Source organism: Meleagris gallopavo, chromosome 3 (assembly GCF_000146605.3).
Source record: "Meleagris gallopavo isolate NT-WF06-2002-E0010 breed Aviagen turkey brand Nicholas breeding stock chromosome 3, Turkey_5.1, whole genome shotgun sequence".
In the NCBI taxonomy this organism is placed as follows: Eukaryota; Metazoa; Chordata; class Aves; order Galliformes; family Phasianidae; genus Meleagris; species Meleagris gallopavo.
In genome coordinates, this window is record NC_015013.2 from 7,359,978 (window position 1) to 7,386,397 (window position 26,420).

General features: G+C 41.6%; 1 protein-coding gene across 1 annotated transcript in view; it reads left to right on the top strand.

The window, feature by feature from the left end:
• Window positions 1-26,420, top strand: part of JARID2 (jumonji and AT-rich interaction domain containing 2) — a 117,376-nt gene that overhangs the window by 18,589 nt on the left and 72,367 nt on the right. The window contains 1 exon segment of the mRNA XM_010708321.3: window positions 7,139-7,280. The gene's annotated coding sequence lies outside the window, so the exon portion shown is untranslated.

Below are 26,420 nucleotides of genomic sequence, written 5' to 3' on the forward strand. Positions count from 1 at the left end.
GGGAGGGGAGGGGAGGGGAGATCCAACAAAATGAAGAAACCAAACCAAAACTTAAAAATGTTGTGTTGAAGCAAGAGAACAGTGTAATTAATGGTGCTAAGAGGTCCTTGATGTATGCTTCTATTTAGGGACCAAAGTCACTTGTGTTGCTTAATAGCGATTTTGGATGGAGATGTAATGGGAGTAAGGAGCTTCCTTCAACCTGTGTTATTTAATCAGTTCTCTTTGGTGATCTTGTCTTTTGACAGGCTGACAAAACCATCTTGTGCTGCAATGTCATTCATGCTTGGCTTCCATAGTAATGATGTATATCTACATCTAAAAGCACTGTCCCAGCCATTTATACGAGCTGTTTGCTAACAGTTTTTGGCATAACAGAACTACTTGATGCATATGCTCTGTTACGTTCCACAATCAACCTAATGCCCAGTGGCTTGTCATCTGAAAAGCCCTCGTAATGTTAATTACCATTATAGCAGCAATGCAGAGCATCGTGTGCTATAAACAACGACTGTTTTGTGCTACGGTTAATTTATTTAGAGGCAGAAAGCTGCTGTAGTTCTGCATTACCGAGTGAGATAAAAAACAGCATTTTTAATGATACACATTCCTCTTCAAAAATGGGAAGATAGGTATCTCTTACCCTAGATAACTTTTTAAAATTACGTTAGCACCATGAAAACACAGTTCTTTAGTCTCTAAGACAACCGTGGCATGAAAATAGGCCTTATTTTCCAGGCGTGTTGTCTGTTTAATATGTAATGTGATACCTTGTCATGCTGTGACAACGTGACAGATGGCATTTGCACTATAAAACTAAATTATCTTTTGTGCATAGCTATACAACAGCTAAATACAGTAACTCTGTACGATGCGCTGATTAATGCGGGCTGTTGCAGATGTTTTAGAGATACTGGGATGGTTTAACTTGGCATCGGATGATTAATGGTTTTATTTAACATGCCTACCAAGATTTTGGTGGTGTTTCAGCTTCTATTCTGGCTTGTAAGGGCTTTTTGGAAGCGGATATTTAGAGTTACGGACAATGGGATGTGAAATTGTGTTGTATTGCAGCTGTTTGTCTGTTACTTTTGGAAAACGGGCAAGGACTGGTGGTGAGGAATCCTCACAAGTAAGTGAGTACCCAGCAGTGAGTTTGCCTGCGCTCAGATGGCACCTGCTTGTCAACCATGATGCAGGTGGTTAATCCCTTTCTACCTAAGCAGTAGCATTGCTGTAGAGTGTGGTCAGCTGTCCTAAAAGGGATGCTGCAAAAAGAAGGGCACCAAATTGCCATTTATATGTATTTATATTTCCACAAAGCTTTCCCATTTAATGCCAAGGCCGTATGGCTGAAGCTGGGACAGGCGTTTTACTCCATCAGCAAAGAAAACTTCAGCTTTGTGCTGCCATAGCTGAGATCTGTTACTATTATGTACTGTTGCATGCCCTCATACGTAATGCTGTCATCCTGGTGTGTCCAGAGCGCTGAGTGAATCCACTTTTTTAGCTCCTTGTAAATTGTGTTTATTTGTTTTGCCAATTGCCCTGGAAACTGGGGCCTTTGTACCAGCCAGCCTGCAGCATTCAGGGAAGAATGCAGGAAGCAAGTGCATGGGCAAGGCACGCCGTGGGGTGAGCTGTGGGTTTCACATGGAGCTGAGTTCTGCTGCTCGGCTTCCCTGCCTCCAGCCATCTGGGCGGGCTGACTGGCATGAGGCCTCATCCCGGACAGAAAGCTGTGAATAAGATCGTGTTGAAATCTCCCTTATTTAGGTCAGTTTTGATCTCTTTGGCTTTCGTTTGTGCATTGTTGACTGTAGATTTTCTCCCGAGGTGGCTCTGTGGGTTGCCTGTGCCCGTGAGACTTTTTTGTTTCTTGAGCTGTTTGAGCACGGGGAACCAAAGTAGGTGCTGCTTTCTTGTTGCCTGAGGTCATGGAAATGTTCTGATTTGGGTGCCTCATTGACATTAGAATAAGTGATGCAGAAACTGTGTTTTGGAAACATTGTGAAAGCCCTTCCAGCCAACCACGTTGTCCAGCTAACCACATGATACTGAGATTTGCTCAGAGGCTCCTCCTCTTTGGTTTCCTGACTATAAAGTAGCTTTAATAGCGATGAATGTACCGATAATTGTACTTTCACCTACACTTAAATCTGCCTAACCAACCTCAAACCCTCCTTGTACTTTCTATATCTTGCCTTGTGTTGCTCCTTTCTGCTTTTCTCTCCCTTGTCTCTGTGCGTTCTACAGCTCTGCTGTGCATCATACACATATTCAGAGAGCCTAATGCTCTTCAGGCCAGCCCTGTGTGTCTCTCAGGCATTCAGAAATGTGTTAGGTCCAGCTCAAGAAGAGAGTGGTAGATTGCTGCTAGAATTGTGTGTATATCAACAAAAATGGTACAGTTAGCAAATCTGAATCAGTACAAGTGAAGTTCTGCCACACAGGAATAGTAAGTCTGCTTGCTAGACTGTTGTGAAAAGCAATCTGCTTAAGTCCATGTGAGCCCCCGGATGTAAGCTCATTTAAGCTGATTTAACTGTTTTTACAAATACCATTTTTTGGTGAAGGGGCCATCACTGGAGAAGGCTCAGTAAGACCTCTGTTCAAATGGGGTGGTGGTGGGACAGCCGAGGAGGGAAACCAAACCAACAGACGTGCCTGTAGCCACAGATGGGATCAAAACCCCTCAGAACGTGGAAGGCAGATAGAAGGAAGGCGGCAGCAGTGCAGTCTCTTAACACCAGTGTGCAGGAAGGGCTCTTCTGTTTCCCCGACTATGGCAGAGTGGGTGTAATATTTGCATCTGTTGTTTTCCCACTGCACTTAGAAGCTGATTTTTTTGGTGTGCGTTTTTAAATAGCGTGCAGTTTACTATCACGGGTTATGCAGAAGTTTAGAAAAGAATTCAGCCAAACTGTGAAGGTGGAGATTTATGTGCCTAAGAAGCATTTTTAAAAGATGTTGATGTGGTTCACTTTTAAGCCAGCCTTTTTAATTACTAGAAATTAGTAGTTGGCCTTTCATTTAAAATATCTAATCCTGTTCTGTTAAAGAATAGTCAATTTAAGGGACCATTTGATATGTGAGTTTCTGTATTTGGCTTAATTAAGTAGCTCGTTATTAGTGGCTCCGTGAAAGCAGTGTTTGTTCTGTTACTTTGAGCCATAAAGAGTTTCAATTCTTTTTAAACTTTGGCAGCTAATGTGTACTGTATAACTATATGTATGAATTATTATTTCATATAAGTCGTTTTCATACGTGAAATTCTACACTGACTTACAATCCGTGTTGCTACACTTCCAAATTTAAATTAAATATGTAGTTTTGAAAAAATATGAACGAGTCACTTCATTTTGAAAACACACTTTCCTCTCTGTGCTACGGAATAAAATCTATCTTTCTCAGCTCTGCTTTATTGTGCCTGTTATCCAAGCCTGGTGTTTGGCCACAGGCCCAGTGGCTGAGGGAAGAAGTGGCAGGAGCAGAGCAGAGCTCAGAGGGAAGGGGCTGAGGCGGTCACGGGCTGCACCGAGGAGCAGGGCTCACCTGCACCCTGGTTTAGAGATTGGAAAGTGCAGAAAAGCAGCTGAGGAAGCGTTTGTCCCTTTTGGTTTTATTTGCCTCTCTGATGGCTTGCTGGTTCCTTGGCTTGCTGAGTGCTCTGAAGTATCTGGATTAAAAGTGGTTCAGCTCTTCAGGCTACGCAAAAGAGCATTTTCTTGCTTGGTTGCTTTTCCCTCTTTACATCCGTACGGTATGCAGTACTCTGCTTTTAAGAAATGTGAATGCCTGCTGCTTCCTAGTGCTTGGATAACTACAGAGAGCCAAAGCCATGTGGACAGACACGAGCTGCCCTCTATTCCAGCTGTGTGCTCAGCCCACTGTGCCAGTGCCAGCCCACTAAGAGCCATGGGGTGTCTGAGTGTCACCTGGCACATCTGCGGGGCCCTCACCTCATCCTGGGACACACCTGGGCTCCAGGCCCTTGACAGCTCCGGATCGATGCATGACAGAGAAGACGGTTTATTGCACTTAGAGATAGCAGGAATGGTGTTTGAAGGGAAAGGTATCTGGGGGCAAACCGAATACAGTTGATCTAAAAATGATTGAGTGACAATAAACTTTATAACAGCTTAATTCAGCGTGTGCTTTCTCTCCAGTGCTTGGCAGGAGACAGCTCCCATGGACTGCCGATGTCTGTGCCTTTCATCACTGCTGAGTGAATTTTGCAATTATGCTGACCCTGAAAAGCTATAGAATGTGACACCTATTCCCATTATTTATCTGTATCTCTCATTTGTAGTTTTATGCCTCCCTTATAGGACACTTGTTTTAATTGGTTTCGGTTGATGAGAGCTAACTTTGGTTATCTGCAATATTATGGCATTTTGGGATAGTGCTGGTTATGATGAATAATAGTAGGCAAACCGATATTTCTCCTTAAGGGACACAAATCATGCCTGTCTTCCAAGTGCACTGATAGTTTGGCAGGGAGAAAGAATGAAAAAGAATTGCCTTCCAAGTGCGTGCAAGTTGACAGCCCAAAAGGTGATTTTCTTGACTCATATACTTAAGTTTGCTGGGTTTTACATATGGCAGGACTCCAGAACAAATATTGCTTTTGGAAAACCTATTCAAGTTCTGTCATAAGAGTTAAATTACTGAGTATCAGACCTCAAATGATATGCTTGATTTAAACTTCTCTTGAGTTTTAAAACGGTAAATTATATTAGCAGTAGTTTCATGGAAAAAGGCAGAGCAGAAGTTTATTCTTGTTTAGGAATAGACTTAGGTATTGCTGCTTCCAATGAGGATGCAGTCAGCTGAACATAAAATCTATTCAGTGTTTTTTAAAAGGTCTGTATTGGTTTCTCTGGAATACAGGGAAGGAATCCCGTCACCCATGTCGTATCACTGGGTGGCACTGTATAGTATCAAACTCTGTAACCTGCTAGGTCTCAATTTGGGATCTCTTTAAAGGGAAGGAAATGCCGAAAGCAATTTCACAAAAGAGGGATTAAAATGTAGTCATTGAACTTTGCTGTGTCAGTCTGAGGCTGATTAGAAGAGCCATTTTAATGCTGAAATCAGCGCCTCACTCCATCTCAACTTCTATTTTGTGGTCTTCATATTGAGCATTAGATTAGACTGGAATTAGAAGGGCTGAGCACTTGGGATCCTGGTTGCAGGTCATACATCACACCGAGTCGCAGCATCCAAGCAGCACCAAGCAAAGGGCTCGAGGCGGAGGGGAGGGCATCGGGCTGGGCTCTGTGTGGTGCTTCCAGCATGCCCCAGCATGGCCTTTGCTGTTGGGCTACTTCTGCCAATGGGTTCCCTTAAGTTGAGCTTGCCTGGATACTAGGTTATGTGATTAATGCTTTGAGAGTGCTAAGAGATGTTTTCCTGAAAACAGAAGGTCTGAAGTGGCATAGTGCTGATGCAATGCTTTTGATGCTGTTTGAACTGCTGTTATTAGTAAGCATTTTTGGTTTTGTTTTCATACCAGCCCTGCGGCCCAGCTTATTTTGGAACCAGTCAGCCCCCTCCCTGATTTCTTTCAAAGGTGCAGTTATAGAATGTGGGCTGAAATGTCCCAGAGAGGGTGGTCCTACCAGCATTTCTTGAGCAACTAAAACTGAAACAAAGCTCTGTTGTATCGTCTGCGCAAGGATTTTGATGGAGAGTTGAGAAGGCATTTCCAGGATGGAGTTGCAGCTGCTCTGGTACCAAGCACTTAAAACACTGAACAAATACTGAGCTGATAACATTGTTAGTAATATTCCTCTCTCCTGTCCCAAAGTCTACTGGGAAATATACATATATTTTAATATACTGCTCTGCAGTGTGCAGAGCACAGTGCACTGGGTGCAGGTTTGCACAGTATAAGAAGGATGTAAAGGCATTAGAGAGCATTTAAAGGAGGGCCATGAAGATGGAAAAGGGTCTGGAGGGCAACGTGTATGAGGAGCAGCTGAGGTCCCTTGGCTGGTTCAGCCCAGAGCAGAGGAGCTGGGGGAGGCCTCATGGCAGCTGCAGCTCCTCACGAGTGGAGAGGAGGGTCAGCGTTGAGCTCTGCTCTCTGGTGGCAGCGACAGGACCTGAGGGAATGGCACGGGGCTGTGTCAGGGGAGGTTTGGCCAGGGCATCAGGGAAAGTTCTTCAAGGACAGGGTAGTTGGGTACTGGGACGGGCTGCTCAGGGTAGTGGTTTTGGCCCCAAGCTGCCAGAGTTCAAGGGGCGTTTGGACAGCGTGCTCAAACATAGGGTTTGATATTGGGTGATCCTGTGTTGAGCCTGGAGCTGGACTCAGTGGGTCGTATGGGTCCCTTCCATCTGAAATATACTACTTTTTTATACATTACTCTTTTAGTTCTTCCTACAGTCTGAGTGGCTTCCACTGTCTGCCTGCTTGCAATAGTTGTTGAACATAATGCTCTCACAGAGGCCCATCATTCTTCCATCTACGTGACTTTGCTTGCTATACTATTCTTCTAGCAGAGAAAAGGCACAACGTGGAAGGTAACAGTGGCATACGTCCCCTGTGTTGCACACCTCAGCCTCTGATCTGGAGTTTCTGTGTTTGAGTGATTCAGTGTTGAAAGATTCTATGTTGAGAATGTTTATGTTCATTGTTAACTCCTTTGGGATTAAGGATTCCTTAAAGGATCATAAATTCTAATAGTTGGAAGCAGCAGAATGAAGTTCAAGAAGATGACAGATTAACCAAATGGCAGCTTAATTTTATACTGATCTACAGATAAATGAAAGAGATTCTGTACTGTGCCAGTAAACAGGCATTTTGTTACACAGGGATGAGTTTGACTCTAAACTGTGCCCCTTTTAGCATAAGGGATGTGACAAGATTATAAATGTGATTGCAGACACCTGTAGTGGAGTTGTTTGGAACTGGTGGCTTACAGTTAACCAAATCAGAAACATGCAATCAGCCAGTTTCTTATTGAAGTACCTCTGTGCAAAATCAATGCTATCAGCATATCTCTTTGCAAGACAATTGCTTTGGGAGTTGACTCTCTACTGATAGTGTAATGCGTGAATTTTAATAAAATCCATTTGGGGCTGGAAATGCAGGTTTTGAATATTGTGTACTGCTTTGTCATGTTTGCAGGACTTCTCACTAATGGCCAATCTAAAGGATTAGGACCGGGGTCAGAGCAGCTGGAGAATGAAAAGGACGATGCGTCGCAGGTGTCCTCAACGAGCAACGATATTAGTTCTTCAGATTTTGAAGAAGGGCCCTCGAGGAAAAGGTCAGTAGTACATCACGATTAAAGATGCTTTGTCCCTTTTGTGCTACAAGGTTGTGATTATGTTATCAGTAAGGAATGATTGCAAATACTGCCCTACTATTAAAAGAATTTCCAGTGTGGACTCCTTCTAGAAACAGTAGGAGTTTGTGCTTCATCCATCATTATAGATAGTACTTGCTGTTTGGGGTTTTTTGTTTTGTTTTGTTTTGTTTTTTGTTTTTTTAAACTTGGAAAGCAGTAGATGATTGCTGAATTATATGGCTTGTTACTTGCTCTCTGCCTCCCCTGTTCACCTGCATTGCATCTCGGGGACGTATCCATAAGTATATGTGTGTAATTTCAAGGAAAGCATCATTGAAGTAGTGTTACCCTTGTTATTTTTAATTTTCTGTGAATGAAACCATGTTAAGTTTAAAAAAAAAAAAAAAAAGGCTTCTGAAAAGAGAAACTGGAGTTATGCAGTGTTGTGGGTATTTGATTGCAAAGGACTGCTTTGACATAATGCTGTGGTAAACTGCTTCTTCTTTCCTAGAAGTCGGTTATGAAGCCCTTGTTGAACTCTTAAAAGTTCTTACCCTGAATGTGCAAAATGTAGGTTAAAATTGTAGGAATCAAGCCAATCTCTTACAGAAAATATGCTGAAAATGCAAGCAGAGGCTGGGAGTTGTCCTCTCTATGAAGTGAGAACCAAAACAGGCTGCCTGAAAAATGCTGTTTAAAAGATAGAGTTGGAAAATGCTTTCTCAAACTTTTTTCCTTTGCAGTGTTGTCACCCTAGTCCCAGGCCAAAATGAACTGTAACATAAGTTCTCTTTCAAACAAAAGAAGTATTCTGTGTGACCTTATGATTTCTCTGGGAAGATGAATGCTCTCCTGAATGCCCCCATGTCCCCATGCCTCACACCCCTTTCCCCATAACTTCTCTGTTCTCTCCTCCATAACTACAAACCCAAAATCTAGCTCTGAATATGCCTACTAGCTGTTCTGGTGAATCCAAATAAAATCTCTGCTATTTTCCATACCAGTAGAAATTCTGTAAGACTTATTGCATCCTACTGCAGGTCAGGGAAAGAATATTTGTGTGTTTATTTTTAGCTTTATGAGTTAAAACAGAAGCTTGAAAATGATTTATTCTTAGAAGTGTAGGTAGAATAGCTCTGGGAGACAGTGATCATCATTTGATGCTGTTTTCCACTGATGCTAGCACGTTATCTTCAGGAAGTTTTGCTGTCCTGTATGCTTGCTCTGTCCCCTCAGTTCAGTGCTCTCATTTCTCAGCCATGCTGACACAACCACTTTCAGGGTCATGCATCGAATAGGTTGGAGGAGCTGCTTAGAACTAATGATGGGAGGAAGATGGATTTTAGGCTTTTTTTCCAGGGTTCTTTGTTTTTAACCTGTATGAGTTTACATCTCTTGCTCACAGCATGGCTGCAGGAGCAGCTGCCAGTGCAATCAAGAGGCAGCCCCTGCTCCCTTCTGGGGATGGGATGTGGGTGAGGAAGAGCAGGAGGGGGCTGTCCCTTGCTCCCTTCCTTCTAAGACCATGCACAGTCCACCTGCAGTAATGAGTGGGATTGCTACATCACCCATCCTGAGAAACTGCATTTCCCACACTGCGTTGTGGGAGAAATTTTTCTGAAGGACTATCTGCTAGTTTTGGCTGTGCGATTCAGATACTTGAGCAGCAGTTCAATGGCTTAGGCCCACAATTGTTTCATTTACTGTTTCATTTACTCAGTCCTTCAGACCTTTAGTGAAAAATCGTCAGGTACTTTCCAAGCTAGAAACAAAACAAAACAAAAAAACAGAAGCCAAGATGGAAAATATTCTTCTGCGTCTCCTGTGGAAGATAAGATACCATTTCAGTTCTTCATACCTCGCAATTTGTTGAAATAGCATTAGTTTTGCTGTTGCAATTACTGTGAAGGGAAGCGTTCCTGTTTTGTTTCCATTTGCATCTAACTTTTGTCTCTCTTCCTCCTGAGCTTCCTCTTTGCAGACATACATTTTCTGGGCTCCTTCTCATAAGCGTGCTGAGTGTTCTGGAATCATCCTCCTCCTCACTTTTTCTTTTGCTGTGCTTGCAATGTTTCCTTGGTCGTGGTCATCTTAGGATCCCACAAAGAGTTGTGTCAGAAATACTGGGCAGATGAAAGATACCCAAGAGAATGACGAGAGGGGACAGGATTTGAAATGGCTGCTGTTCTAAACTTGTCTGATAGAGAGGATGTCTATGACTGATCAAGCTTTGAGAGATCACATCCTCGTTTTCCTTTTATGCTTCCTCAAAATCAAACTTTTAATTGCCTGTTCATCTGTGTGTACAACTAACAGTGCTTTAGTGCTGAAACACACCTTGAAGCTGGCTGTCATGTGTACTTCATGCAGTTTTTCCCTCTCCCCAGAACTGGAGTTGCATGGTTGGTTGTCTTCTAACTGCTCTTGTAAGGGTTTGTTTAGAAGTTTTAGGCTGTGGTTTCAGCTTGTAGTTCTTCAGTGTAATGACAAGCTGGTATTGTGCACCTCTTCCCATCCATCCTGCCTGGCAATCTTCAGGCTTCCAGGTTGGGCAGTTCAGTGACTAATTTACCAGGATTTTTTGATGTACTTCCAGTGGGTTACTGGTGAGAAGATTAGTTGTTAATAGGCAGTTGGTAACAGGAGGTAAATCCCTACCTGTTGGTCTGGTGAAGGGGTACCTCCTGACTTTCCCACATAATCACATAAGAGCCCCCAGCCAAGCACAGCTCTGGGTTTGTCACATCTGTGGTTTGATCAGTTTCAGCTCAGAATTGGTTGAACAGCCCAATTCATCATGAAGAGAGCATCATGATGGGAAGAAGGGGTTCTGGTGAAAGTATGGTGATATAATGCTTCAGATTTTATTCAGAAACTTGCATAGAGAATCTGTCTGATGGACCAGGCTTTTGAATGCCACAGTGAGGCTTTAAATGCCTCAAACAAGACTTTATGGGGACTTTGCCAGTAATTAACACCTTTGTCTGGGAACTGGAGGCAGCTTTCTGTACAGCTGACTTTGCAGTCAATGGGGAAAGTCCCATTTCCATTTTTTTTTTTTTCCCAAACTGTAGGGTTTTAGATTTCAACAGAACATGAACTACCAACCATTTTCTAAAGCTAAGGTTTCAGCTATGATTGCTTGGTGGTTGTAAGGAGGAACAGAAGTACAGATATGACTTTGACTCTGTAAAGTCTCCAAATCTGTCACATAAGCCCTCTTACAGAATAAAAAGAGCTTGGGGGGACTGGCAGCAACAGGACTCCAAAGTGCTTAGGTTTGTTTGAGTTTCCACTGTGAGAATGGAAAAGACTTGCTTTGGTCTGAGCTGTGTGTTACTTTTGTCCCGGTCTGGATGGAAGGGGGTGAATTTTAAGTAGGAAATACCTCTTTCAGTGTGTGCATTATTGTAACCTTTGGCAAAAGCATTCAAGTATTGCATTAAAAATGCTATACAGAACCTGTTGTAGTTGCTGCGTGAGAGAGAGCAGGTGCTAGTTTATTTTGGGAGAGATGAACAAAAGCTGGATGGTTTTCAAAGAGTAAAGATGATTTTAAAAAGTCATGACGAAGGTAGTTGCCCCTGAAGGAGAAGTGTAACTTCGGTGTAACTGCATGTTCTTTTTGGTATCACTCTCCAACTTGATGCTCTGATTCTCAGTTGAGAAGGGCAATAGGTAACAGGCCAAAGGGGTTTGAGTCACTGTGCAGGATGTTCTTGCATTTTTATGAGCCTTCTCTGAAGAATACATCCACTGAAGTATTTGTAATGTTGTGCAGGAACAGTTGCATGGTTTTTAGCAATAGTTGCTCACCTTACCCAGGAAGATATTTGTGCAGAGCAGGCTGGATGGGGCAGTATGGTCATCCTTGGTGACAGGAGGCTGTTACTTGCTTCCTGTTACTATCCACTCTTATGAGTCCTTCCCCAGCAATGCACACAGGGAATTGCTGAATGCTCTTTTACTGCAAAGTTCTGTTAATACCAGGCTCTGCGAAGTGAGAGTGGTTTGTCTGATTTGAGTAGGCACTAAGTTGTACGTTATGTTTTTATACTCAGTGTTAGCATATTTTCTCCAGAAGAGAAAAGGGTTTGTTTAGTTAAAGGGTTGAAAAATTGTGTTGAAGAATTTTCAACACAAAACTCTGGGAAGAAAATCTGAAAACATTCACCAGTCCCCACGCTTCCACTGTTGTGTTGTTTTTCCCGGTAGGAAGCCTGTTCTTCACTCCACAGCTGCTCCATGTTATTTCAGATTCACTCTGTGATGCTGACCTTACCCTCACCTGCTGTTCAGGTGAAGTTGACTCCTGTGGTTGACACTGGTGTGACACTCTGAAAGCCTGGGGGGTCCTTGGACCAGTTAGGATATGGTTTCAGCTCTGTCCTTGCCTGTAATATCTCCACACCGGCCTAATTACTGACAGCATCCTGCATACACTGTTGAAGGTTAGTGCCTGGGAAGCAAAGTTAGAGTTTCCAAGCAGGGGAAGGAAGGATTGAAGTTGTTTGTGCAGAATGTGCACAGCGTTTCTCTCCGCTGTCCTCCAGCATTTCTCTGCATTACAGCTGTGCTTTGTGAGCAGTTGCTGGGCTCTGCATGTTCTTGCTATGTCCCCTGTCCCCAGTGGCCCCTGGCACCCTGTTGCAGGAGCAGCAGAGCAGATGCGCAGCTCCTGAGAGACAGCTCTCCTTGTTCTGTTCTGCCATAGGGAAAGTTGTTGCCAGTGGGAGGAAGATACAGCCACTGGGGAGCAGTAGCATTTTAAGCTACCACAGCTGGATTGAGCAGAAATTGTTTATTAGGAACCCTCTGAGGTCTTTAATTAATACAGCTGCTTTCTGCTAACGGTGGTTAGCATGATTCTGTGTTACAGCAAGACTGAGATGTGGGATATGCCTCTAACCCTTGCATCGTGCTGGCTTTTTGCTGCCTGTCCAATTTTGCTTTTCCTTTTATTAATTTTAGCTCCTGAAGTTGCCTCACTGTGGGGTAGATGAATGGCAAAGCTTGCCAAGCCAAGGGGATAGAGTATGTGGACAAGGAATAGGAGGAGCTGGTGATTGCACGGCTCCAGAACTGGCAGTGCTGCATTACACCTTTAACACAACAAAAAGCCAGTGAGGGTAGGCCAAGCTTTTGTGTATTAAGCAACTGGTTTGTTGTAATCTTTTTCAACCTGGGCTGCAAAAAGCTTGTTTGCAGTGGAACTGTCAAAAGACTGAGAGGGCTCAGGGTTGTGGTTTTTTTTTTTTGTTTTTTTTTGTCAGATTGTTTTTATAGTTAATAATGAATAGTCTCTCTAGCACTAGACTTAGCACCTTCCATGCAAGACATAAAACAAGGTCAGTCATGTTCCCAAATGTGTGTGTTTGAGAGGGATTGCTATTGAGTATTCTGGGCAAAGAGAGTGAACTGTGTATTATGACTCAGGTGTGAAAGCAGGACATCGCTTGTAATATCCAAGTGTTTTCCAGGACCTGTGCAGGGAGTTGTCTTCTCACTGATTGAAACACTGTATAATGTATTTGCATTCAGCTACCTTATAATGTAATCCCACTTATCAACCAGGTTCTTGCATTATCTTTTTGTAATATTAGTAGGCTGTGCAAATCTGCAGTACTTGTTGGCTTAGGAAGAAGCACTGTATTAATCCACAGTAAAAGCAAAATGGCAGTAAGATTTATGTTTCATAATTTTTTTTTTTTTTACTCCCTCTGGAAATTCTTGTATAAGTGGAATATATTTTTAGCTCAGCACACTTATATTTAAATAACAAGCCTTATAAACAAAACAGTAATAGTCCATTTGAGTGGGTTTATGCAAGAATAGCAAGAAGATGGATCACCTTCTTTATAATGCAAGTCAAGGAGATCATTCCATGTAGTATGAGAAAAAAAAATCAGGTGATTAATGTTCGTTCAGTATTTTCATAAGAAACAAGCAGAAGTTGTTGATGTGGCTTCTTCTCTCTGACAGCCAAAGATATAACAAGGTGCAAGAATTTGGGAACACTTTAACTTTGTGGGTAGACAGCTCTGTAAACAACTTGTCCTAGTAGTGATTTAGTAATTGTGTGGGTATGATTTATAGCAGCAGAGAAACATTAAGCAAACTCACTTGTCCTCACCTGCCACCCTCTCTTCAGGAGCCAGGGTTGCAGGAGGAGGACATTGTGATCTTGGGCTCCAGCTCCAATTCCCTGCCTTCTCCCAGGTGGTTTCCAAGGGAGTTTCCAGAGCCAGACCAAGCAGGTACAGCTGGTTCTGTGGTCCCATCTCTGACTAATGCTCTTTCAGCTGCTTGATAACTTATCATTGTTGGTTTCTATTCATGTGTCTGACCCCCTGAGCATGACAGGCCAGATGATGATTGCTTGAATACTGGGGAGAGGTTTCTCTAAACCAGTGTAGGAACTAGCTGAACCTGCACTGAAATACACTTCTTACCAGCAAATTTCTATCAGTGTCAAAGAGGTTTTTGGATGCATGTCAGTAGTGTACTTAAGCCAGTGTTTTGGGGTAACATCAACTCTTTGTTGTGTCTGCTTTCTTCTGTCGTTTTTCCATGTGCATCTGTGCTGTTGTTTGGCCTTCTCTTACCTTGAGGCTACAGTTCAGCTGCTGCCAGCCCAGTGCTTAGCCTGCCATCACTAGGGGCAGAGGAGGCATCTCTCTGGTTTGATCCTTTTCAGAACCTTGTTGACTTCGCACCTCTCTGAAAATTACCTTTTTGTTCCTCTCCTGTCCGGACAGTAAGTCATTTGTGGCCAATCTAGTTACATGACATTTCAGAAAGACAAGCTGATACTAGAATCATTTTATATCGAGGACTATGTTTGAGCAGTCCATGAGTGCTTTCTCTTCCCAAGGCTCCATGCTATATCAGAAGAAATGTTACTTGCGATGGACATTTCTAGGAATTTCATAACCTCAGCAGAGATGGCCTAGGTGCTGTACTTTGGTTATTTCTGGCCCTGCAGCTTGAAGGGGAAAAAAAACCAAACACAGTCATGAGTAAGACAGATGAGTGTCTTTCCACTTGTACCTTCATCCATAATTCCCCAAAATGAATTTAAAATCAAAGACAGGAGGGAAAAAAGGCATTGAATTGCATTTTGAATGCACCACAATGCCTTGTTTGTTTGTTTTCTTTTAGGTTATTTTAATGAATGAGAGTCTGTTTTAAAATTTTGATACCTAGAATTAACCACGCTTGCTTTTGCAGTGGTCTTATTCTCCTCAAAAAGAAGAGATTAATTAAAGACAAAACATTCAGCACCTTCAAGTATGGATGAGTTTTCAGAATTAAATGGAACAGATACAGTTTCCTGCATAAAATTAAAACCGGAGCTTAAAAAGATGTCAACAGATAAAAATAATTGTAGTGAGGATAGATGGCCAAGAATGGAAAAGCTGAAACCTGTTTCTGAAATAAGCATGTAAAATGCAGTCATACTTGTCAGGAAGTAGTTTTGCTTAGATGACGCTTAATAACAATAATAGTGGTCTTTGGAAGGATTACGAAGCAAAAGATATGGGAAGAGAAGTACAATCTGAAGATTGTTGATGTTTTATACTACGCAGTAATAGAGGGCTCCTAATCTTCTAATTCAGCCCAGTGTTTGGAAAACAAAGCTGACTTGCCACAAGTTACTTTTAGATTTATTTTTTCCTTCCTGGTAGACTGAATGTGATTTAGTTAGTAGGTTTCGTTGGTATCAGTTCTTCATTCTCCAAACAGGATCTCTGAAGATCTTGCTGCTAAGCACATTAAGACCAAGCTTGCATTTTCACCAAAACTAATTGAACTGATGCTTGAGAGCACCAGCTATGTGAAGATTTAGACAAGTGTTGCTTAGAGATGTACTATAGGCAGTTTATACACAATGCCATTTTCACTGTTATTCTAACCAAGTTTTGGATATGTATGCTGAGATAAAAGCCAACCTGGATTGGGCTCCTTTTACTGTATGTGCTCTGCAATCAAAGTGCTCATCTGGATCCTGCACAGCGAGTGGTGGGAATATGTTCTTGACATGTTCCTTGGAGATGACAATGTGAGCATGGCTTCCTGCTGATTCGCCAAGAATGACTGTAGTGTGTGTGCTTATATTGTTTTGTGTTAGATCAAAACAGGTTTTATCCAAAGTAGGGAATGGTCTGTCTCAGTGGGAGAGGCATGGGGCAGTTGTGAGCAGTCCTTGTTAACAGTGCATAGCTTAGGAGTGTACGGGTTTTCTAGCTCTGAACTGAATTTCAAAAGCATAGTTTTGTTTTTTTTACTGCAGATGACTTCTTTTGAATCTTCCCAGGTCTCTCGTGTTGGGCATTTTATATATATTTGGCATATTTGCACTCGAATAGCACTTTTCCTTTCTTTTCCTCCATTGCTGGCTGCATCCGATAACACAGAATCTTCTAATGGAAGCTGGGTTTTGTTTATTTCTATTCTTAACTTGAACACTTATGTTTTCACCGTTTTAGTGGCATGCTTATTGTTACATACTTTGTACAGTAATAGCCATATTATCATTGTGTTATGATTTTATGCTTTCCTTCCTTGCTTTTCTTAGTGTTTCTTTTTGGCTCTGGTTAAATAAACTAAAGCTTAAGGGATCGTTGGCCATGTGGCAAATTGCTTGCAACTTTTTTTTCCCACTTGTGTTGTAGTCCATTTCCACTAGTAGCTTGCTTCTTTCAGATTTCAGACAAGTTCTCCCCAGAGTTTCTTCATGGTAGTTACTATGGAGATGGCCGTCCACTCTTCTTCTCTCTTATCTTCCTGCTTTCCTTGAGCTCCTGCAGCTGTTATTTATCTTTTCAACGAAGTGAAGTTTGTACAGATCTCCTTTCTCATGTCTCCTCTTTAGCAATGTCTCATCTGCTTCTAATGCCTTCACTTTTATGAAATTCTGTAGATACTTGTTTATATGAATAAAATATTGGGGTAGGAGTGAGGAGATCCCTAGTTAAAGGGGTGATTCCTGAAACTATTATCTGATTTGATGTGTTTTCACAGTTGAATAGTTGGTCATTGGAGTCATATGTCTGTAAAATGAATTAACTGCTAATGTCTGTGTGGGTATGTATGCTGAGTGTCTAGGATAGGCTTTAGAGTTTATTTATTTTAAATGGCACTTTTTAGCATTCAATATAAACATATTCTGGTGCAAGTTAAAATTTCCCCGATGAAGAAATGAAAACTGAGACAACACCTCATTAGCCTTTTAAGTCTGAGAGGCTTTTCTTTGCACTTCATCGTAATTTCGATATACAGCTTTATATATTCCAGCTTTAACAGAGAAATGTGGATGTGATGGTTTGGTAGATGACTTAAATAGACACTTCTAATGTGTTCTCCGGCCACGAAGGGCCACAGCTACCTGTCCAAGGGACCATCCAGGGCTGGTGGAGCTGCGCTGCTGTTCTGACAAAGGCTGGTTTCTTTGCACAGCTGCGTCTTCAGAGGTTTTCCCTCTTTCACTCTAGAGGCCTTGCCCTGGGGGACCACAAATCGTAGCGTTGTGCTCTTTTCCTTTGGTCCACCGAGCTCAGTCATCTGTGGTGTTCCACAGTCCAGAGCCTACTGAGAATTCCCTCTGTTCTACAGCTGCATGAATACCTGCCTTGGATTGCTGGCCAGTTAGTGAAAATCACTTTGTCTCCTCTTGAGATCACTGGGATGAAATTGTGGCGTGGCAGCCCACTACACAGCCAGGGAATACGTGACAAGGGTACTCTGTGTTTCTCTGTGCTGCTTTGTGGTGGCTCTGTCACCTGGCCCAGTCAGATCAGGACCCTCTTTGGGTAACGTAGTCATTGCTCTTGCCTCTCTTTACATGGTAAGGTAAGAGGAAGAGACTCTGAAACCCTGTGCTTCTGTGCTGTTTCTCATGCCTTAGATTTTTTTTGGCCACGTGACAATTTGTCCTGCAAGTTGTCAAGCAAAATGTGTGTTTAAAAATAAATTACTCTAAAATTTTAATCAACTCTTTTTTTAGAAAGGAGTCTAATGTTTTTCTTTTGCATTCGTCTAGTTTGCTGTGAAAATGAGCAGCTGGGACTTCCTTGATGACTTCTATTTTTAGTGTCGTCTTTACACCTGCACATTGAAAATCATAAGTTTTCTAACTGTGATTGAGAATTCTTACAAAAACTCTGGCTCTTCAGTCAGAAGCCTGAAATCAAGCTGGCCTATTCCTTGTAATATCTCACTGAGCTTGGACTTCATATGTTTGTCTTAAGCTGGAAAAAATAGACCACTATTGATTTTTCTTGAAATCTAATTCCTCCTACCAGAACAATTCATAAAAGAAAAACGAGGCAAATGAGATGTGGCAAAATTTCCGAGAACCTCACTTTTATGTCTCTAGCTTTATGAAGTTCTCTCATTATCTGAAAATTAGATTGTAAGTATTAAGCCATAGGTAGACAAATGTTACCATGCAACTGAGGTTTGCTTTTTTATTTCAGTATTATTTCATTCCTGTTAGCTAGAAATCCTGTTGTCAAGTTTACTCTTTCTACACTGCCACATGCAAAACCAGGTTAAGAGTGTTCAATTGCTTCCAGTTTCCACATGGACTGCAAAATAAACTTAAAAGGTGAATCAGATGAAAAATGGAAAAACAGAGGAGACAGCACTTGAGGAAAGGCCACTCTATTCTTATCAGGGGAATTGACTGGAATAATTCAGAAAAAGAACACATGGACTGAAAGGCTGTTTTTGCCATTATGCCTAAAGTCACAGGACCCAACTACTGAAAGAATTCAAATGTTTACTGTCCTTTGTGCAATAAATCCACAGTATTTCCTATTAGCCTAGGTGCAGTGTAGGGAAGATGTATGTTCAAAATCTTGCCATACAGCAGTCAGCAGTCTCTCTTGCATGCCACTTAACCTTTGTACCTCTTTTCCACCTTCAAATTTAATTAGTGTATCCTTGAAGGTTTTGAGGTTGGAGTAGTATTTCTTTATTATTTCAAAGAGAAATGCAGAATTAAAGTGTATTATTTATTTCCTTTTGTTTTCTTTATATATAAAAAGTGTCTGTTCTGCTTTATGTATTTATGTTTCTACTTCCATGTTGTGATATAAAATTAATTGAGATATATATTACTGAAGTAAAAATTCTCTCCCTAAAGGAGGATTTTGAGAGTGCCTTATTGGCTGATATTCATTCAAACATTTTTTAAATGACAAGAATTTGCCCAGGGCTGCATCCAAGAATTATTGAACAGGTTGCTGGCAGTCATTGTTGGATACTTGACTATTTTAGTTGCAGAGAAAGATGTCGTCTTTACCTGCTGGACTGTTAATTCAGAGCCATGCGTTGGTTGTGAAGGTCTATGTTGCAGCATTTCCTCTGAAGCTTACGTGCATTTAGTAGAGTACAGAGGTACACAACATTTATAGTAAAAATTGAATAATTTTTCCATTTTTATTTGGTGTTACACGATTGTTCAATGCAAACAGCTTTTTAAAATAAGTAACAAGAGTGTACCTTGAGTTTCCTAAATCTCATTGTATTTCTCAATTTCAGGCACAGAAACTTGCCAAAACGGAATTTATTCCAAATTATCATCATCACTTTTTTTTATCTTCATAGTTGCATCTTTTTGAGCAGTGTATCTCATCCTCTTTTGCTTTTTAACTGTTCAGTCTCAGGAAATTTAACTGCTCTAGTTGTTGTGGTTTGTGTCTCTCATTCTTTGGCGTTATGTGCTGTCTTTGGCTCAAGCCTTCAGATTGATTTGCTTCTCCGTTGGGTTTTTACATGACGTTCAAAGCTCTGCCTGACTGGGAATGCAGCTGTATGCTAATTTCTCAGTTTCTAAAAACACTGACAGGTTACTGCTGAAGTATTCGCCCTGCTTGCCATGAAGGAAGGAAATTTCTGAGCTGGGCTTAGTGATATAGATAGAGTTTGGGCTTGTTGCTGTATGTTTTCTCAATTCTGGAAGAGAAAGATTCCTCTTGTGCCTTTTCCTGAGACTGCACTCTGATGATTTTAGAATTGCAGCTCTATCACATCATTATTTCTAATTTTTAACATCAAAAAGGCAAGATAAAAGGGAATTTATTGGAAGTTCTTGTTACTCTTTCTTCTAAAAGGAAGAGGAAATTTAATCTTCTTATACCGCATCTTCGTATAGCAATTTTGAAAGGCTCTTTGGATTTAAGTAGGATTTGACATGAAGACATGCAACAACATTTCACTATCTGAGCAGATTTCCAGACCCAGATACTTTCAACTTGTTCTGATCTCTCTTGTCCTTGAAGCGTGCTTATTTTTACAAGACTCTTCAACTGCTCAGCCATATTTCTTTTAGAATTTGAAGTTCCTGACTTGAAAAGCAATCCAACAAAAACTTCCTCCCATCCATGGAGGACATGGATGCCTTCAGTAATCTCTTTATTTTCTATTACAGATCAGAATACCTGTTGTGTCAGGTGCTTTTTTGGGGGTGGGAAATTATGGGAGGCTTTTTAGCAACGTGATTCCCAGAAGAAAAATTGCTTTTTCCTACTAGTAAATAGTAGTGCAAAGGTAATGTCTGTTTAGAGATGTGTCCCCTCCCCCCTTTCAGTATTATAGGGTCCTGAAGGAACTGGCTGGTCTGGTTGCCAAGTCACTCTCCATCATATTTGAAATGTCTCGGCTGTCAAGTGAAATCTCTGGTGACTTTCTTATTTTCAAGAAAGGGAGAAAGGAATATCTGGGGAACTACAAGCCATTGAACTTCACATCTGTGCCTGGGAATATCGTGGAGCAGATCCCCTGGGAGGATATGTTAAGGCACATGTAAGATGAAGAGATGATCTGAGACAGTCAGCACACTTTCACCATATTGCACCTGCCCAGTCTGGTGGCCTATGATGGAATGACAGCATCAGTGGACTAGAGAAGGGCAACTAATGTCATCACCTGGACTTGTGGAAGGCCTTCAACATGGTTCTGCACCATATCCTTAACTCTTAATCGGAGGGGTATGGATTTGAAGGCCAGACTATTAGGTGGATAAAGAATTCTTTGGATGGCCATAGCCAGAGGGTTGTTTGTCAATAACTCTGTGTCCAGGTGCAGGTCGGTCATGAGTACTGTCACCCAGGGATCCGTTTTGGGACTGTCAATCTTCAGCATCTTTTTCAGTGTCGTAGATGGTAGAATTGAGTTTGGTGATGACACCAAGTTGAGAGATGCAGTTGACACAATAGAAGTAAAGGATGCTGTCCAGAGACCTGGACAAGTTTGAAAATTAGGCACATGAGAACATAATGAAATTCAACAAGGCCAAGAGCAAGATGTTGGGTAATCCCAGATATGAGTACAGACAGGGAGAACTCACTGGGATCAGCTCTGAGGGGAAGGACTTGGGACTCCTGATGGACATGAGCCAGCAGTATGCTCTTGCAGCCCGGAAGGCTGACTATGGATCTGCATCAAAAGAGAGGTGGAAGAAGGGAGAGGGAGGTGATTTGTCCCCCTCTACTTTGCCCTTGTGAGGCCCCATCTGGATTACAGTGTCCAAGCCTGGCGCCCAGCACAAGAATGACATAGAAATGGGATGGGTCCAGAGGAGGGCCATGAAGGTAATGAGAGGGCTTGAACACCTCTCCTATGAACAAATGTTGGGGCAGTTGGACTTGTTTAGCTTGCAGAAGAGAAGGCATCGGGGAGACCTCAGTATGGGCTTCCATTACTTGAAGGGAGCTTATAAGAAGGAGAGAGACTGATTTTTTTGCATTGTTTAATAGTAAGGGGGTAAGGGGAGATATTTTTAAACTAAAGGAGAGGAGATTCAGGATGGATGTTAGGAAGAAATTCTTTACTCAGAGAGTGGTGAGGTACTGGTATACGCTGCCCAGAGAAGCTGTGCTGCCCCATCCTTGGAGGCATTCAAGGCCAGGTTGAATGGGGCCCTGGCCAGCCTGATCTGGTGGGTGACAACCCTGTCCACAGCAGGAGGGTTGTAGCTGAATGATATTTAAGGTCTTTTCCAACTTAAGCCATTCTATGTGATCCTAATGTTATATCACATGCTTTAGATATCACGAAGGCAGAATTTGAAGGGCACTTGTTAAAGGCAGCATTATTCATGATCCCAAAGAAAATGTGGGAAAAAGAAAACCTTCTTTTGCCTTTTTGATTCTTTTCTCTCAGTAATAAGGACATCAGGGTCTCTTTTCATGGTTTATGTTTTCCACTCAGACTCCTGTTGCTAACATGATATGAAGAACGTTCTGGTGTTCTGAATGAATTTCTTCTGAGGGTTAACTTTTGCTGTAATTTCATATGGAGAGCACCGAGCTATTTAGTCCTTAAATTAAATTAATTTTCTGTTTATGTTACTCCCTGTGCTTTTTGGAGTTATTAGACAGTCCAGGATGTGTGAACTGATTGTTGACTTGTCTGCTTTGTTTGCTTCCATGTTTGTTTATGACTGCTGTTTCTTTGGATCATCCCAACCTTTTCTACTGAAATGTTTTTCTGCTAGGTTTTATTCAGAATCTACAGAACAGAATCTATGTGGTTTTCCAGTAGGAGCCTTAATGAAAACAAACGTTTATGGCATTTCCTGATAGGTGAGCTGCTGTCCTTAATTACGAAGGACCCGGAGATGGAGGAAGAAACCCACTCATTTCATTTGCCTTACTGGCAACAAAGGATCCTAGAACTGTTTGCACTGGACTCATTCAGCCTGCTCTACTTCACAGACAATTGAGAGTTTCTGAGCATTTGAATACAGTTTATTATATAAATTAAATAAGAACAAAACAAAACCTGTCTCTTACGTTGTTTAAATACCTATTAAGCCCATGAACAGAATACTAATTTAGGTGGCTCTGTATAATGAGCTCTGAATTTCTGAGTCATGTCGGCCACAGAACCTTTTAACGAGGATGTGGAAAACTCCACAAAAAAAAAATAATGTCAGTCTCAGTTCCTTAATTATTTTAATGAGTGTAGAAATGAAAAGCTCCAAAGCATTGTGTCACGGTTGTTATTTTCCAGATTGAATATCACAGGGAGGATTTATAAAGATTTCAGCTGGATTGCTGAGGTGGGTGAAGCACGGAGCAAGGAGCCCTGAGCACTGTCAGTACTCAGCCTCAGCAGCACACCTTGTCAGCTGGCAGCCACTTGGGATTCTTTGATGGGCTGGGATGGCTTTTTGTGTTCTTCTCGCCAGTGTACGCGTACACAGAAATTAGTGGCATTGTGCTGGTGTAACAAGGGCATGTTGTGCACAGCTGCTCTCTGTCAGCGTGGTAGGCGGGCATGGCTCGTATCTGAGGTGAATAAGTGAGTTTCTTAACTATGAATGGGTGCCACTTTGGATTCACAGGAATTTTAATTAGCTTCTGCAGTGAGGCACTGCCTACCTTTCGAAACATATTGGTTAACCTGACTGTCGTTTCTTTTCCTTTAACACACCCACAAGTTATGCAGTCCTTGTAGAAGATGCTGCTGAGTGCACAGCAACAGCTCATAAGCTCCCCACGCATAGCAGAAAGTGCTCTCTGCCTGTTCCTTTGGAAAACATTATTATATAATGCAGTGCAGCGCATCACTGAATCTGTCTGGGGCTCATCTCCCTGTTACAGAGGGGAGCATCATCAAGCTGGGCATCTTACAGAGCTCAGCTTTACCTAATGATATGTGAAACATATTATAATACATTAATTGTTGCTTTAGATTTTCCAGTCTCACGCAACCATTTTCCCACAGCATGAGCTTTATTTTCTCCTTAGCCTGCGTTATTCGTATTATTTGTAAATGTGCTTATTAGACTGGGGAGAAAAAATAAAGACAAAGAACCTTGAGAAAAGCCAGCTAGTCAGAAAGAAGACAGTTGTGTTTTATAGTAAACGGTGAACATAAGAAAACTGGTGATGCTCCAGGCATATTGTGTTACTGATGAAAACAAACTGCTTACTGACATCTGCATAAACCAGTCCCTGACTGATGGCATCCCAGAGCCTTTCTGCACCAGGCAGCAGCAGAATCGCTCAATTTCCCATAGTGAAAGTTGCAGGTTTTGAAGGCTTTTTTTTCCCCCCTCCATAAAGTTTTCCATTTTTTTGTTAGCACCTCAGTGCCCACTGCAGAAGTGGCTCTCCTTTCTTCAGGCTGTGAAGTCCTGTGCTTCCCAAGCAGATTGCTTTGTTATGCCCACTTCTGTGTTGAGACATCATGCCCACAGTACTGACAGTTGCTCTCAGCACCAGGCAACTTGGGTTTAGCCCACATTTTTCTTGTAACTGTTGTTGCCTTACTGTGTTGTGAGGCGGAATAGTTCTATTTTCCTATTTATCTTGTTACCTGAGCAGTGTTTGTAGACTGATGTTTCTTTGTTTGTTTTTTTTTTTTCCCCTGCGGGTCATTTCTGAGATGCTATAAATTAAGCTACCGTTTCGTTCTGTTTCTTGTCTAGAAACATGACAAGTTAGGGAAAGAGAGAGTAGCACTTTGTTTTATTGTAGTGCTGATGTGATTCATTTAAATAATGGCAAACTCTGGCTTTTGACGTGCCTCATTTTCCAACTCTCTTGATCAGGGAGATTGTTCTGGCCTATAGCTGATCAAGTATGGTACCTTTTGCATGAATTTTGTTCACTGCAAGAATGGAGAGCATGAAAACATTGCCAAGAAATATTACTAGTTCCTTGCTGTCAGCTGAGAAGAGGATGTGGAGTAAGAACTACTCTGGCTTGTTGCTTTTTGCCTACAACCCAGAGAACCTCGTGGCTGCTGTGGTGGGGATTGGCACTGCAGATCTCTTTCTCTGCTTCTCTTGGCTTATCGTAAAGAAGACATAATTCACTTTTTTTTCTTCCCCTATTGGTTTTTGCTTTCAAACCTCCTGTTTTTAGGGAAATGTTTGCATGTAATAGTTGGCTGCTAAATCCTTCTAAAGAAACTGTTGGGTAAAACTAAAGCCAGCTAGTCAGAAATAATAAAATAATAAATGACCGGTCTTTAATTTGACACTCCTGATGCTGGGTGAGGATGTGAGCAGCAGCAGCTGCTTTTCTTTGCATCTACACATGAGAGTGAGGACAGTCCACCCCTTTCAGTCTGTTTTAGAAAACTTGCTTTAAGGAACTAGAGCTGGAAGGGGTCTTAAACCTGAAGTTCCCACAGAGCCAAGCTTTGCTGGAACTGTGATGTCTGGTTCCCTTGTTTGGTAGGATGGGTCCCTTAGTCATTGTGGGAGAGTGTAAAGTTTGAGATTTTGTTTGTGCAAAGTGCACTTAACTATGATGGTTAGTCATCTCATGATAGTATGAGCTGCAAATCTAAAATTTGGCTATTTGTTTTTCCGATCTTTGTCTCTGATCCTTTTTACTGCAGATTATAAATGTGTGTGTGTGTGTGTGTGCATGTATGTGCATGTTTGAAACTCTGATTAAGGTAGAACTTCAGTATATAGTTGAATTTCACTCAGCTTAAGTGTTGTGGGGCAAATTAGTTGTCTTGTGCGGGCTGGGGTCACATAGTGACTGTGAGGAGTGATACTCATGGTGACCCAATTACTCCTAATGTAGCTCCTCATCTTGTAGATTTATATAACACTGATGCACTGAATAGCTGGAATGCTTTTAAAAATGTCTTGCTGTGAGAAGTCCCTCGTGGGTGGGAGGAGCCTCTGTAAAAGCACAAGATTTGTGTATTAGCATGATTGGCAAAACTCATACCTGCTTGAGGCCAGAGATGTCTCGATCTGGTTTGTTTTTAAAATTTTCCTGATAGGTTCAGAATATGAAATTGGAGCCAATGCCTTTTCCGAAGTACAGAATTTGGACGTTTTGCAAAATTAGAGTGTAATAAAATAAATTTAAAAAAATAATAAAATAAAAATAAAATAAAAAAATATAAAATAAAATAAAATCTGGGCTCAGTCTGTGGTAGAAAAGCATCACAGAACCCAGTAGGTCATGGAGTAAATGAGCTGGATTGTGGAGTTGTTTTAGAAGTGATTTTGGATTTACTGATCCCAAATCATTTGTGCCTTAATCGTGGTGCTTCACTGAAATTTTCTAGATGGGTTTTGTGAATTTAACTTCAGCCATAGCCTTTAAATTAATGAAATTAAACCAGAGCAAGGGGCTGTTTGGACAGGCTGTCTTTTTGATTTATCTGTCAACAAGGCAGTGATTTAACCTACTCTTAACCCATAACAGTCCACGTGGATTAGAACTGATTTAACAAAACTTATTTAATTAAATTGGGGCAATCTTGTGTTGCCAGTGAGGCCTCAGGAGAAGCATCTCTTGTTCTGCCTTTTGGCATTTTCTTCCCTTGGTAATGGAGTGATAAAAGATGCATTTATTTTATTTGTTGACTTTGTTGACTTAATTCTCACCTTCAAGCTATTCAGATTTCCTTAATGTTAAAGGCAGTCATTTATACAATCTATTGTGGTTGCATTTGTTGTTACTTGGAATGGTATCCCCAGTTTCTGAACCCATAAAGTAATATAATTCAAAATACAGAAATCAGGAGTTTTATGAAATACTCTACGTACGTGTTTACCTTAGGTCAGGTTCTTCTCAGCAGCTGACTGGTTATGGAAAAGGTTTCTGCATTTTTTTTTCTGGTCAGACCTGCTGTCAGCCGTGTTGTAGTTCTCTCTGCCACTCTCAATCTTTTGGCCCTTGCAGGGTTTCCATTTCATTTTTAGGTAACTTCTGCTTTCCTGAATGTACTGACGGCTCTTTGCACTCCCTAGCATTGTTTTCTTTAATTGCTCCTGGCCTTATTGCTTGCTTTCTTTCACTGCTCAAGTGTTCTTTCCAATTTTGTTTTTTTTCTACTCCTCAGCATTTTTTTGGATGACATTTTCACCAGTTGCCTTACAGATGCATAGGTTTTTAGATCTAAATGAACTGATGCTGAGAGTTCATCCAGCGTTCCGTGGCGGTCCCAGCTGAAGTAATTGGCAATTTCTCCCTGCTCCTGCGTGGGAGCACACCGGCACAACTTACTGCACAGTCGTGTGGTAAAGCAGGTCTGAATCGTGATCTGATTTAAACACAGCAGCGTGCCCTTACCAAACCCCTACAACAATTTTCCATAGGATTTTAATCCTTCTGCCTGCCCTCCTTT